The sequence below is a fragment of the Nicotiana tabacum genome, chromosome 23 (genome assembly GCF_000715075.1).
Source record: "Nicotiana tabacum cultivar K326 chromosome 23, ASM71507v2, whole genome shotgun sequence".
Classification (NCBI taxonomy): Eukaryota; Viridiplantae; Streptophyta; class Magnoliopsida; order Solanales; family Solanaceae; genus Nicotiana; species Nicotiana tabacum.
Window position 1 is genome coordinate 15,334,444 of NC_134102.1, and position 11,569 is coordinate 15,346,012.

Sequence of the window (11,569 nt, forward strand, 5' to 3'; positions counted from 1 at the left end):
GAGTAAAAAAATAAACCGAAAAAAAGAAAAATAATTGAGTGAAAAAGAAAGAAAAGAGTGACAAAAAATAACAGAGAAAAAACAAAGAGCGAAAAACAACAATAAGAGAAAGAAAAAGAAATCAAGATATGAAAAAAAAAAAAAAAAAAGAGCCTCCCCAAAAGGAATCAGTTCACCCCTGTTGGTGAATCATACTAGAGCTTGTTCTAAAAGCTAGTCAGGCTAGGTCTACTGCAGCCAGTAGCCCCGAACCGGCCAAGCCCTGAGTCCCCTTCGCACCGGGCTAATTCTAGATGTGAATACCACTCTGGAGCAGTGGGTCATGATACAGAACATTGTTGGACTCTTAAGAGAGCAGTGGAAGACCTCATCGACGTCAAGACAATAGTGCTTAGGGATGAAGAAGCACATAATATGATGAACAATCCTCTGCTTACTCACACCAATGGACCAGTAGTCGGAATGATCTGTGAAGATGAGGAATTTGATCTGGCACTAAAGGCCATTGTAGCCATTGCCGAGACAGAAGAAAAGCCAAAAAATAGTCGCCAAGCCTGAAAGTCCTCCATCATACGAGAGTCTCGGTAACCAGTCTTGCTATCCTTTCTGTGTTCGGATTATCTCAGGGTGTGATCCAGATGTTTTACTTTATTGTCTTACTTTCTAATGTAAACCTTTTTGTCTTTAAAATTCAAAAGAAAAAAAATCAAAAACATAAAATAAAAATCAAATGAAATTAATATTTCGTTGTCGAGGAATGTCTCTTTTCTTAATCTTATCACTTTTCTTATTCTCTTTTCAGTTCTATTAATGTAGATTTTAATGACATGACATGCTTGCGGACTTCATGCCCAGATCCTAAAATGCTGTCAGACTTTGAAATAATGATTCAAGAGTCAGGATGCAATGAAGATAAGCTTAAGAAAATAAAACAATGAATCGGAACAGCTAAAGAAAAATTGGCTATATATTGGAAAGGTCCATACATTGTAACAAGAGTACTGCCAAAAGGGAGCTTTATATTTGGGGGATATTGAAGAAAATGTATCTGTGCCAGCTGTCAATACAGACGCGGTCAAAAGGTATTATGTTTGACCCTTTTATGCCACTTTAATGCTCTCTTATTGGGATGACGAAGGCTTTTATTCTCGCTACCCAAACACTATCAACCTTTTGCAAACCCTTTGAGTCGTTTACCTTTTCTTTGATTACCCTCTTTGGAACCTGAAAGTGTTATTAAAACAAAAAGAAGAAAAAAAGGAAAAAAATATAGACAAAAGAAAATTTAAAAAAATGAAAAAAGGAAAAGGAAAGAAAAAAGAAAACAAAACAAAATAGAAGAAAAAGAAAACAAAACAAAAATCCAAACAAGTTCTTGTTAATTAAACTACGTTCGACTTGATTCCGAAAGGATATGTAGGCAACCTCTCTCTGGGGTTCAGTCACACCAAAATAAAAATTCACATTCCCCCAAAAGTTGAAACTGGGGCAGATGTTACAATAGTTCAGCGATGGTCTCGCCTAAGAAGTTCCAAAGTTGTAATTCTATCCAAATCTTTTTTACCCAAATCCTTTTCAAGTCCTTCCGATCAATCAACGAGAATGTTGAAAATTGGAGGATACAGTCACTTGGATCTGGTGCAACCAAAATCAGAGAAATAAAATGAGAGAGTCATATTGGTGAAAACTCTCATGGGCACCGTAAGGAAATGTTGAGTAAAGAAACTAAAATGAGAAAGTCTTGTTAGGAAAAACCCGCAAATGGCCACTATAAGGCGATGGTAAAAAGAGAAATGGGAGAGATTAGCTGGTGAAAACCCGCTAATTGAAAAAATTCTTTAACTCACAACAATCCATACACATATCTTTTGGGGGTATAAAAGGGGTGTGACACAAATTGAAGCAGGTCGACGAGCAATGCTAGTTGTTGGCTCTAGCGCATGTCAAATTTACCCATTTATTATCTGAAACTGGGAAAAAAGTTGTTTTGCATTAGCCTTTTTGTCTAATATTACTCCCAATTGTTTCTCGTAATCCTCTCACAAAACTATAGCCGTTTAGCGTGAGTAATTTTTACTTGTAATTAAAAATTAAGGTATAAAATTTGACTTTATTCTCAAAGATGTGAATACATAGAGTTCTGTTAATAATAATAACAAAGATAAAAAGATTTGCTAGTGGTAAAGATATGACGAACAACAATATTAAAAGTAAAAAAAATAAACAGTTTCGATTAAGTAAATTTGAATCTTTTCTCTTTCGTTGAGGATGTATATCTTATGGCAAATTAAACTACATCATTATACAGAGGGAGTATATATTTTCTAAAAACTAAAATAAACCTTAAAGTAAATAAGGTCATGACATTGAAGGATGCAAAACTAGAGAAATGTTACAGCGAATCAAAAAATTTATGATTGTTTACACTATTTATAACAAGTATTGTATCATAAACCTAAAAGAAATATCACACGAAAATTATGATAATTTCTTGAAGTCATCCTCTTAAGATGTACCTAATTCATAGAGTGGTGGCGTGGTACTTTCATTTCTAAAGGCAACATTCATCTTAAGGATCATAATGAGACTTTTTTATGCTCCATTTTAAACAATAATAACAACAAATACAGTATTATTTCATAAGTGGATTCTAGGGAGGATGGTGAGTACACAAATTTCACACTTGTTTTTTGAATGTGCCTACTCAAGACAACTATGAAACTTTTTCCTGCTCTGGATGGGAGAAAACAAACAAGTAGGAAGCTGAGAGGAGGAAGTTGAATGGATAATGACAAAAAAATGCCGCAGTAAACCTCACACAGAGATTCTAGGATGGATGCTTGCAGCGACTGTCTATCACACTTGGAACGAGCGCAATGCCATAATATTTCAAGAACTGAGCCAAGATCACAGACTCAGAATTAGAGAGATTGCTACCCAGCAGCATATCAAAGGACAACATCGGAGCAGATGGGGAAAAAATACTAGATAGTTTAAATTCCTACCCAAAATTAGTATAGGAATATATTGTAATAACACCCAACTGATAGAATTAAGTGTCAACGTAGAGTGTTACAAATATGAGTACTAGTTCTAGAGTCAACAATGAACTAGTGGATGTACGTATCCATATTTGGTTAAATAAAAATTTTATTGTTTGACCAAAAAAATAATAAGATAATCAAATCGAAAGAGACAACATCCTCTCTCTCTATATATATATTCCTAATTTGACTTGCTTGTGCTCCATGGGATAATAAGATAATCGAAATCTTTTTGAACTATATTTGAAATTACATTCTCCTTTAGTTATTAAAGTGCTTTGTTTAGTTTTGGTTTTTTTCTTTTCTGTAGAAATAATACTGATATGAGTTATATCACAAACATCCCGTTACGTCTTCTTTTATCAACTCTCAGTTTGTTCTTAATGATGCTTACAATATTGATTTTGAAATTATAAGTATCATTTCAATTCACTATTGGTCCTAGTATAAAGTTGCTACTCTAATTCAAGTAATTACACATTTCATTTGCAGCCTCTCTTGCCCATTGAACATTCGTTTCTTTTGTATTTGCATGATAAATTTCAGTTAGAGGGATAACAAGACAAACCAAAGAGATTATAACATTGTTAGTTACCAACTTAAAATACTGGAGAGCATGTGATTAAACAAATTAAAAGAAAAAAATGAGAATAATTAGATTATTTCCTATAATGGATGAGTAAATTAGTCGAACTGTCAAATTTATTTTTCTAAAAGAAAAATGATCTAATTCGTGTTAGTATACTGTATTCGAAAATATATTAAAAAATAAAACGATATAAAACCAGCAACATAGAAGAACAGAATTATTTCGAACCCACTGAATTCACAGTGTTTCCTTAAGGAACTTAATCCCCTCCTAGTACCCGAGGTTTAGGATTATTTTCTCCCATGAAAGAACGGATTACCCTTACCGGTGTAGCGGTACTTCAAACCCCAATGACAACGAACGCAAAGAACAGTAGTAAATCACACTTATTGCTTTCTTTTCTGTTAAAACAATGCAGAAAGAAGAAGGATAAAATCAGAATTTTCATAAGAAAAATCTGAAGGAGAGCTCATGTATTTATAGCCAAAATACGTTGGGTTATAATGAAGAGTTACAACTCTTCATGTAAGGTTGTACCTCAAAATGGTTGTTATATAAAACGACCATGTATGCAAACCGCGAAATTCAAATTATAACGGAAAAATTAAAACGGGGGAAAATTGAATTACCGTTATAGAACGGTCTAATTTGGATTAATTAATATTGCGTTAATATTAACAAATAAATTTGCTCCAAAAAATTAATCAATCAATCGATCATTCGACTAAATTTGAAGCCACAGCCAAAGCCGAAACCGAAACCGAAGTAGAGCGAGCGATGACGACGGCGCGAGGCTTGCCTTCTCCTTAACTCTTTAAGAGCTAGAAGAAGATCAATTGTATATATACTCGACAAAAGTCTTTTGCTCCTCCAATATGGGACAATGTCCCTTTGTCAAGGAGGGAAAATCAAATTTTCATTTTTCCCTTCATTTCTCATTCATCCTCTTTTAAGCTCTAAGAAGCTTCTTTTAAGCTCTAAGAAGCTTAAACCCAGTAATCCCCCCAAATGAATGGAGAATGGCTATATCACGGAAATATGCATAAAAACTGTGTGATTTACAAGTAAGGATTAATCGCATCTGGATAAGTAGGTTTCCTTTTGAACTTTCCGTAGTGAACTTATGTCGGATATACTCGATCAATCGGTAGATTTAATATCTTTGAACCGTCGAACTTTGGTGTATACCTAGACAACCATAAGTCACACAACCAACCCTTAACCGTCTTTGATTCTCATTGTTGTATTCGTTTCAGCCATGAACACCGCCTGGTTTCATAAGTGTGTAGAGAACTAGCCTTGCAAAATTCTCCTTGAAGCGGCTAACACTTCTCACTTACATAGGTGATTCCTAAACGTGTCATCCCGTAGATACACTTTTTGATATACCCCATATCAAATTTAGAAACCATTAAAAAGCCTTACTGTATTATCCTTGGTACTGAACATTGTCTCATCACGAAAATGGACCAAAACTTTAGTTGACAATGTTGAACCATCATTAATGACTTTGTTTGATCTCCTTAAACCTATATCTTGGGATCTCCAGTATTCTAGGTAGAGTTACCGCCACACTGACTTGTCCTCGGCCATAGTCCCATTCCCCTCAATGATATTTCAAATACCTCTCTAGTTAGGCCTTTCGTAAGTGGATCTAATACATTGTCGCTTGACTTTACGTAGTCAATTGTGATGATCCCCCTAGAGACTAGCTGCCTAACGGTTTTATGTCTTCGTCGTATATGACGAGATTTACCGTTATACATAACGCTCACAGCCCTTCCAATCACCGCTTGACTATCGCAATGTATGCATATTGGTGCCAACGGTTTGGGCCAAAATAAAATATCTTCCAAAAAATTTTGGAGCCATTCAGCTTCTTCACCGGCTTTATCTAAGGCAATAAATCCAGCCTCCATTGTAGAGCGGGCAATACACGTTTGTTTGGATGACTTCCAAGATACCGCTCATCCACCAATAGTGAATACATATCCACTTGAGGACTTAGAATCAGTTGAGTCGGTGATCCAATTTGCATCACAGTATCCCTCAATCACCGCAGGATAATTACTGTAGTGCAAAGCAAAGTCTTGGGTATGTTTTAAATATCCCAAAACCCGTTTCATCCCCATCCAATGAGATTGACCTGGATTACTTGTGTATCGACTCAATTTACTTATAGAACAAGCTATATCTGGTCAAGTACAATTCATGACATACATTAAACATCCCAGGACACGAGCATAATCCAATTGTGATATGCTTTGGCCTTTGTTCTTTGCAAGTGCAAGATTCACGTCAATTGGAGTCTTTGCAACTTTAAGGTCTAAGTGCTTGAATTTTCAAGTACTGTTTTAATGTAATGAGATTGAGACAATGCCAGACCTTGAGGAGTCTTATGGATCTTAATACCCAGAATTAAATCGGCAACTCCCAAGTCTTTCATATCAAACTTGCTAGTTAGCATACGCTTAGTCGCATTTATGTTGGCAATGTCATTACTCATTATCAGCATATCATCCACATATAAGCAAATAATGACTATGTGATTTGTAACATTTTTAATGTACACACATTTATCACATTCATTTATCTTAAAACCATTTAACAATATTATTTGGTCAAATTTCGCATGCCATTGTTTGGGTGCTTGTTTTAGTCTGTAAAGCGACTTAACAAGTCTACATACCTTCCTTTCTTTACTTGAAACCACAAACCCTTCAGGTTGTTCCATGTAAAAAATTTTCTCCAAATCTCTATTTAAGAATGCCGTTTTAACATCTATTTGATGAATTTCAAGACCATATACCGCAACTAATGCTACTAACGTTCGTGTGGACGTAATTCTTGTAGCTGGAGAGTATGTATCAAAATAATCAAGACCTTCTCGTTGTCCATATACTTTGACCATAAGTCTTGCCTTGTATTTGTCAATAGTACCATCATCTTTCATTTTCCTCTTAAAAATCCATTTAAAACCCAATGATTTATTGCCTGGAGGAAGATCAACCAATTCCCATGTATGGTTGTTCAGTATGGATTCTATTTCACTATTGACTGCCTCTTTCCAAAATAATGATTCGGAAGAAGTCATAGCTTCTTTAAATGTTCGAGGCTCATTTTCCAATAAGAAAGTCACAAAATCTGATCCAAATGAAGTAGATGTTCTGTGACGTTTACTCCGTCTTGGATCCTCCTAATTATATGTACTTTCTTTTGTTTCATCCCGAAGTCGTTTAGATCCTCCACCAATCGACTCACATTCCTTTTTATAGGATATATACTTTCAAAAAATTCAGCATTATCTGATTCTATAATCGTATTATTATGAATGTCGAGATTTTCTGATTTATGAACCAGAAATCGATATGCTTTACTATTTGTTGCATATCCTATGAAAATACAATCAATATTTTTCGGTCTTATCTTTACCCTTTTGGGTTTAGGAACTTGCACTTTTACCAAACACCCCCACACTTTAAAATAATTCAAGTTAGCCTTCATTCCTTTTCATTTTTCATATGAAATGGATTGCGTTTTGCTATGGGATACTCGGTTTAATATCCGGTTAGCCGTAAGAATGGCTTCCCCCCCCCCACAAATTTTGTGGCAAACCATAACTTATCAACAAAGCGTTCATAATTTTCTTTAATGATAGATTCTTTCTTTCCGCAATCCCATTGGACTGGGGCGTGTAAGGGACCGTTGTTTGATGAATAATTCCATATTCTAAACATATTTCTTCAAGAGGAGATTCGTATTCACCACCCCTATCACTTCTTATCATTTTGATTTTCTTGTCAAGTTGCGTTTCAACTTTATTTTTGTATTGTTTGAATGCATCTATTGCTTCATCTTTACTATTAAGAAAGTAAACATAGCAATATCGAGTATGTCGTCAATAAAAATTATGAAATACTTCTTTCCACCGCGAGATGGTATTGACTTCATGTCGCAAATATCTGTGTGAATTAAGTCTAAAGGATTTTAATTCCTTTCAACTGACTTATAAGGATATTTAACATACTTAGATTTTACACATACTTGACATTTTGATTTGTCGCATTCAAATTTAGGTAATACTTCCATATTAATCATTTTTCGCAAGGTTTTATAATTGACATGTCCCAAACGTATATGCCATATATCATTTGACTCAAGTAAATAAGAAGAAGCTGAAATTTTATTATTGTCAACAACCATTACATTCAGCTTAAAAAGGCCCTCAGTAAGGTAATCTTTTCCTAAGTACATCTCGTTCTTACTTATTACAACTTTGATGAAACAAAAACATACTTAAACCCATTCTTGACGAGAAGTGAAATAGAAACTAAGTTCTTCCGTATTTCTGGAATATGACAAACATTGTTAAGAGTCACCGCCTTGCCAGAGGTCATCTTCATGAATATCTTTCCATAACCTTCAATTTTGACCGTTGCAGAATTTTCCATAAAAATGATCTCGTCGGTTCAAGCGGGAGCATATGAAACAAATGCTTCTCTAACAGCACAAACATGGCAGGTGGCACCAGAATCAATCCACCACTTCTTAGGATTTTTCCACTAAGTTGCATTCAGACAACATAGTGCACAAGTCATCAATATCATTATTTGTTTTAACCATATTTGCTTGTCCCTTTTTCTTCTCTTTCTTTGGAGCACGACATTCTGCAGCTTTGTGTCCACCCTTTCCATAGTTGTGGCAATTTTCCTTGAATTTTTTCTTGCTGGGATAGTTGTTTGGTCCAGAAGACTTCTTTCGCTTCTTCGGATTAGTTGGAGCAGTTTCAACAATATTTGCTTCCATAATTGTTGAGTTCCCACATGTCTTCTTTTCTGCAGCTTTATTGTCCTCTTCGATCCTCAATCAAACGATGAGAACTTCGAGTTTCATCTCCATGTTCTTGTGTTTCAGGTAGTTCTTAAAGTCCCTCCATAAAAAGGCAACTTCTCAATCATTGCTGCAACTTGAAATGCCTCATTGATGACCAAACCTTCAATGAACAATTTGTAATTAGTAACAAAATTAATACTTTCAACAAAAGTATCAATTCGGATTATACCTGCAGCAAGGAGATCGTGAATTATAACTTGCAGATCTTGAACTTAGGTAATGATATGATTGTTGTCTACCATCTTATAGTCCAAAAACTTGGCTGCAATAAACTTCTTTAAACCGGCATCCTCGGCTTTATACTTATTTTTCAATGCATCCCGTAGTACTTTAGAAGTTTTTGCATTACTATAGACGTTGTAAAGATCATCCTCCAGTCCGCTAAGAATGTAGTTCTTGCACAAGAAATCTGAGTGCTTCCATGCCTCAATCACTATAAAACGTTCATTATCAGGAGATGATTCCGGCAGAACCGGAACGTCCTCCTTGATGAACTTCTGTAGACTCAAAGTAGTCAAATAGAAGAACATCTTATGTTGCCAACGTTTGAAATCAATCCCGAAAAATTTTTCGGGCTTTTCCGCCGGTGGTGGCACAAAACGACTGAAAGTAGCAACATTGCTCGTAGAGCCAACCACGGGGGTTACTGGTTCTATCATTTCTGTTAACAACAAAACATAAACAAAATTATTTAACGGTGAAGTATTTAAAATATTCAAACCGAACAACTTTAACAGAAACATATTAAATGCTACGGTGAATATTTTATTTCTTCAAACCGAATACAGAAACGAGTAGAAAATCACAGAAATTTTAATCTCGTAATGTCAACCAAGGAGTAAAAAATCCGAAGATTTTAGTCTCCAAACTGAAAGTAGTTAGTCTCCCACAATCAGAATATAAAATGAATATTCAAAAAATAATAAAGTTCCTTAAGCTTGTTAGTTTATTGTATTCGAAAATATATTAAAAAATAAAATGATATAAAATCAAAAACGTAGAAGAACAGAATTATTCCGAGCCCACTGAATTCACAATGTTTCCTTAAGGAACTTAATCCGCTCTTAGTACCCGAGGTTTAGGATTATTTTCTCCCAAGATAGAACGAATTACCCTCACTGGTATAGCGGTACTTCAAACCCTAGTGACAACGAACACAAAGAACAGTAGTAAATCACACTTACTGCTTTCTTTTCTGTTAAAACAATGCAGAAAGAAGAAGGATAAATCAGATCAATCAATCATTTGACCAAATCCGAAGCCGAAGCCGAGCCGAGCGAGTGACGACGACGGCGCGAGGCTAGCCTTCCTCTTAACCTTTTAAGAGCTAGAAGAAGAGCAATTGTATATATACCCATCAAAAGTCTTTTCCTCCTCCACTATGGACAATGTCCCTTTGTCAAGGAGGAAAAATCAAAATTTTATTTTTCCCTTCATTTCCTATTTATCATCTTTTAAGCTCTAAAAGGCTTCTTTTAAGCTGTAAGAAGCTTAAACCCAAAAATTCGTCCTAATAAAAAGCTTGCTTTCTAGTTCAAATTAAAAAGTTGCAACCATTCTCACCCTTTCGTTTGTATTAAGGGATGATAAAATAAATTAAAGAGATTAGGACCAATGGGAATGAGGCTGAAGATGGAAGATGATAAAAGAGAAGTCAACCTGTACTTTAATATTTTAAATCACAAATATAATTAAAATTATTCAAGGCATAAATAGTCCTTTTAACTTCTTTATGTTTTTTTTTAAGTGGTGAGTGGTAATCTTTTTTTAATTTTTAAAATCATTCAACACATAAGTAATTTATATTGACAAACTTTATATTGATTGTCCTTGACCATCAATTGATGGATAAAGAAATTTTTATTTCATAAGGACGATATTGTATGATTAGAGTACTGCAGGTGATAGGATATGATTATAAGTTATTATGAAATGTGGTTAAATTTAGGTTGGGATAAGTAATTGAAGTGATACTTATAAATGATAATATAATTCTCGAGGATGATATTACGTTGTTGGGAAAGTATGGTTTCAAACTTTCGATCAAGTTGTTTATTAAATTAAATATTTATATTTGTGATTTAATAAAAAACAATTAATTAGCTCATGTGTAGCGCGACAAATTAACCGATAAATTATGTGTTTGCTATGTCTATCATGTTTTAATTTAAAAAAATAATGTTGTAGGTATCTAAAATTTATTGAATTTAAATCCAATAATTATTTAGATTATGTTTTAAATTCAATATATATATATATTAGTCCAAATAAATATTATGGGCTAATATAATTGGATTGATTACTTAAGTCCAATAAATATTGATTGGGCTAGCCCATTTAGTTTGACTACAAATAATGAGCCAACTTTATTAGGCTCAATAAGTCATCTTCCTAGAGGCCCAGTTTGGTGTCACATGTCAAATGACGTGGCACGCCAAGTCAAACGGAAGAACCAATAGGATCATGCCACATGTCAAAATGACAAGGCATACCAAGTCAAATTAAAAGACCAATGAAATCGCGTCACGCGTGCAAGTGACTTGTTCTGGCCAATCAAATGCAGCCTTGTCATACTTTAATTTTATTGGTCGGAAAGAGTTTGTTCTTATCATAACTCTTCACTCCCACAACTATAAATATGAGTCTTCATAACCGAGAAAAGACACCAGAAGTTATAACAAGAAGCAAGAAAGAGCTCGTGGATCAAACGCTGCAAATTGCTCCACAAGTTTCAAGCTTCAAGCAATCAAGTTCAAGTTCAAATAATCAGTTTCAAGCTCAAAAAACATCATATGCATGAACATTGCTGGGATGTTGGTCAGCAAAAAAGACATCACAAGGAATTCATAATGGCCATATCGAGTCCTGAAAGCTATCTTAAGAATATCTGAGTCCCGAATCTTCAGCTGGTGATACCCTGAACTCAAATCGATCTTGGAGAACACCATCGCTCCCTGAAGCTGGTCAAACAGATCATCAATACGTGGCAAAAGATACTTGTTCTTGATTGTGACCTTGTTCAATTGCCTGTAATCAATGCACA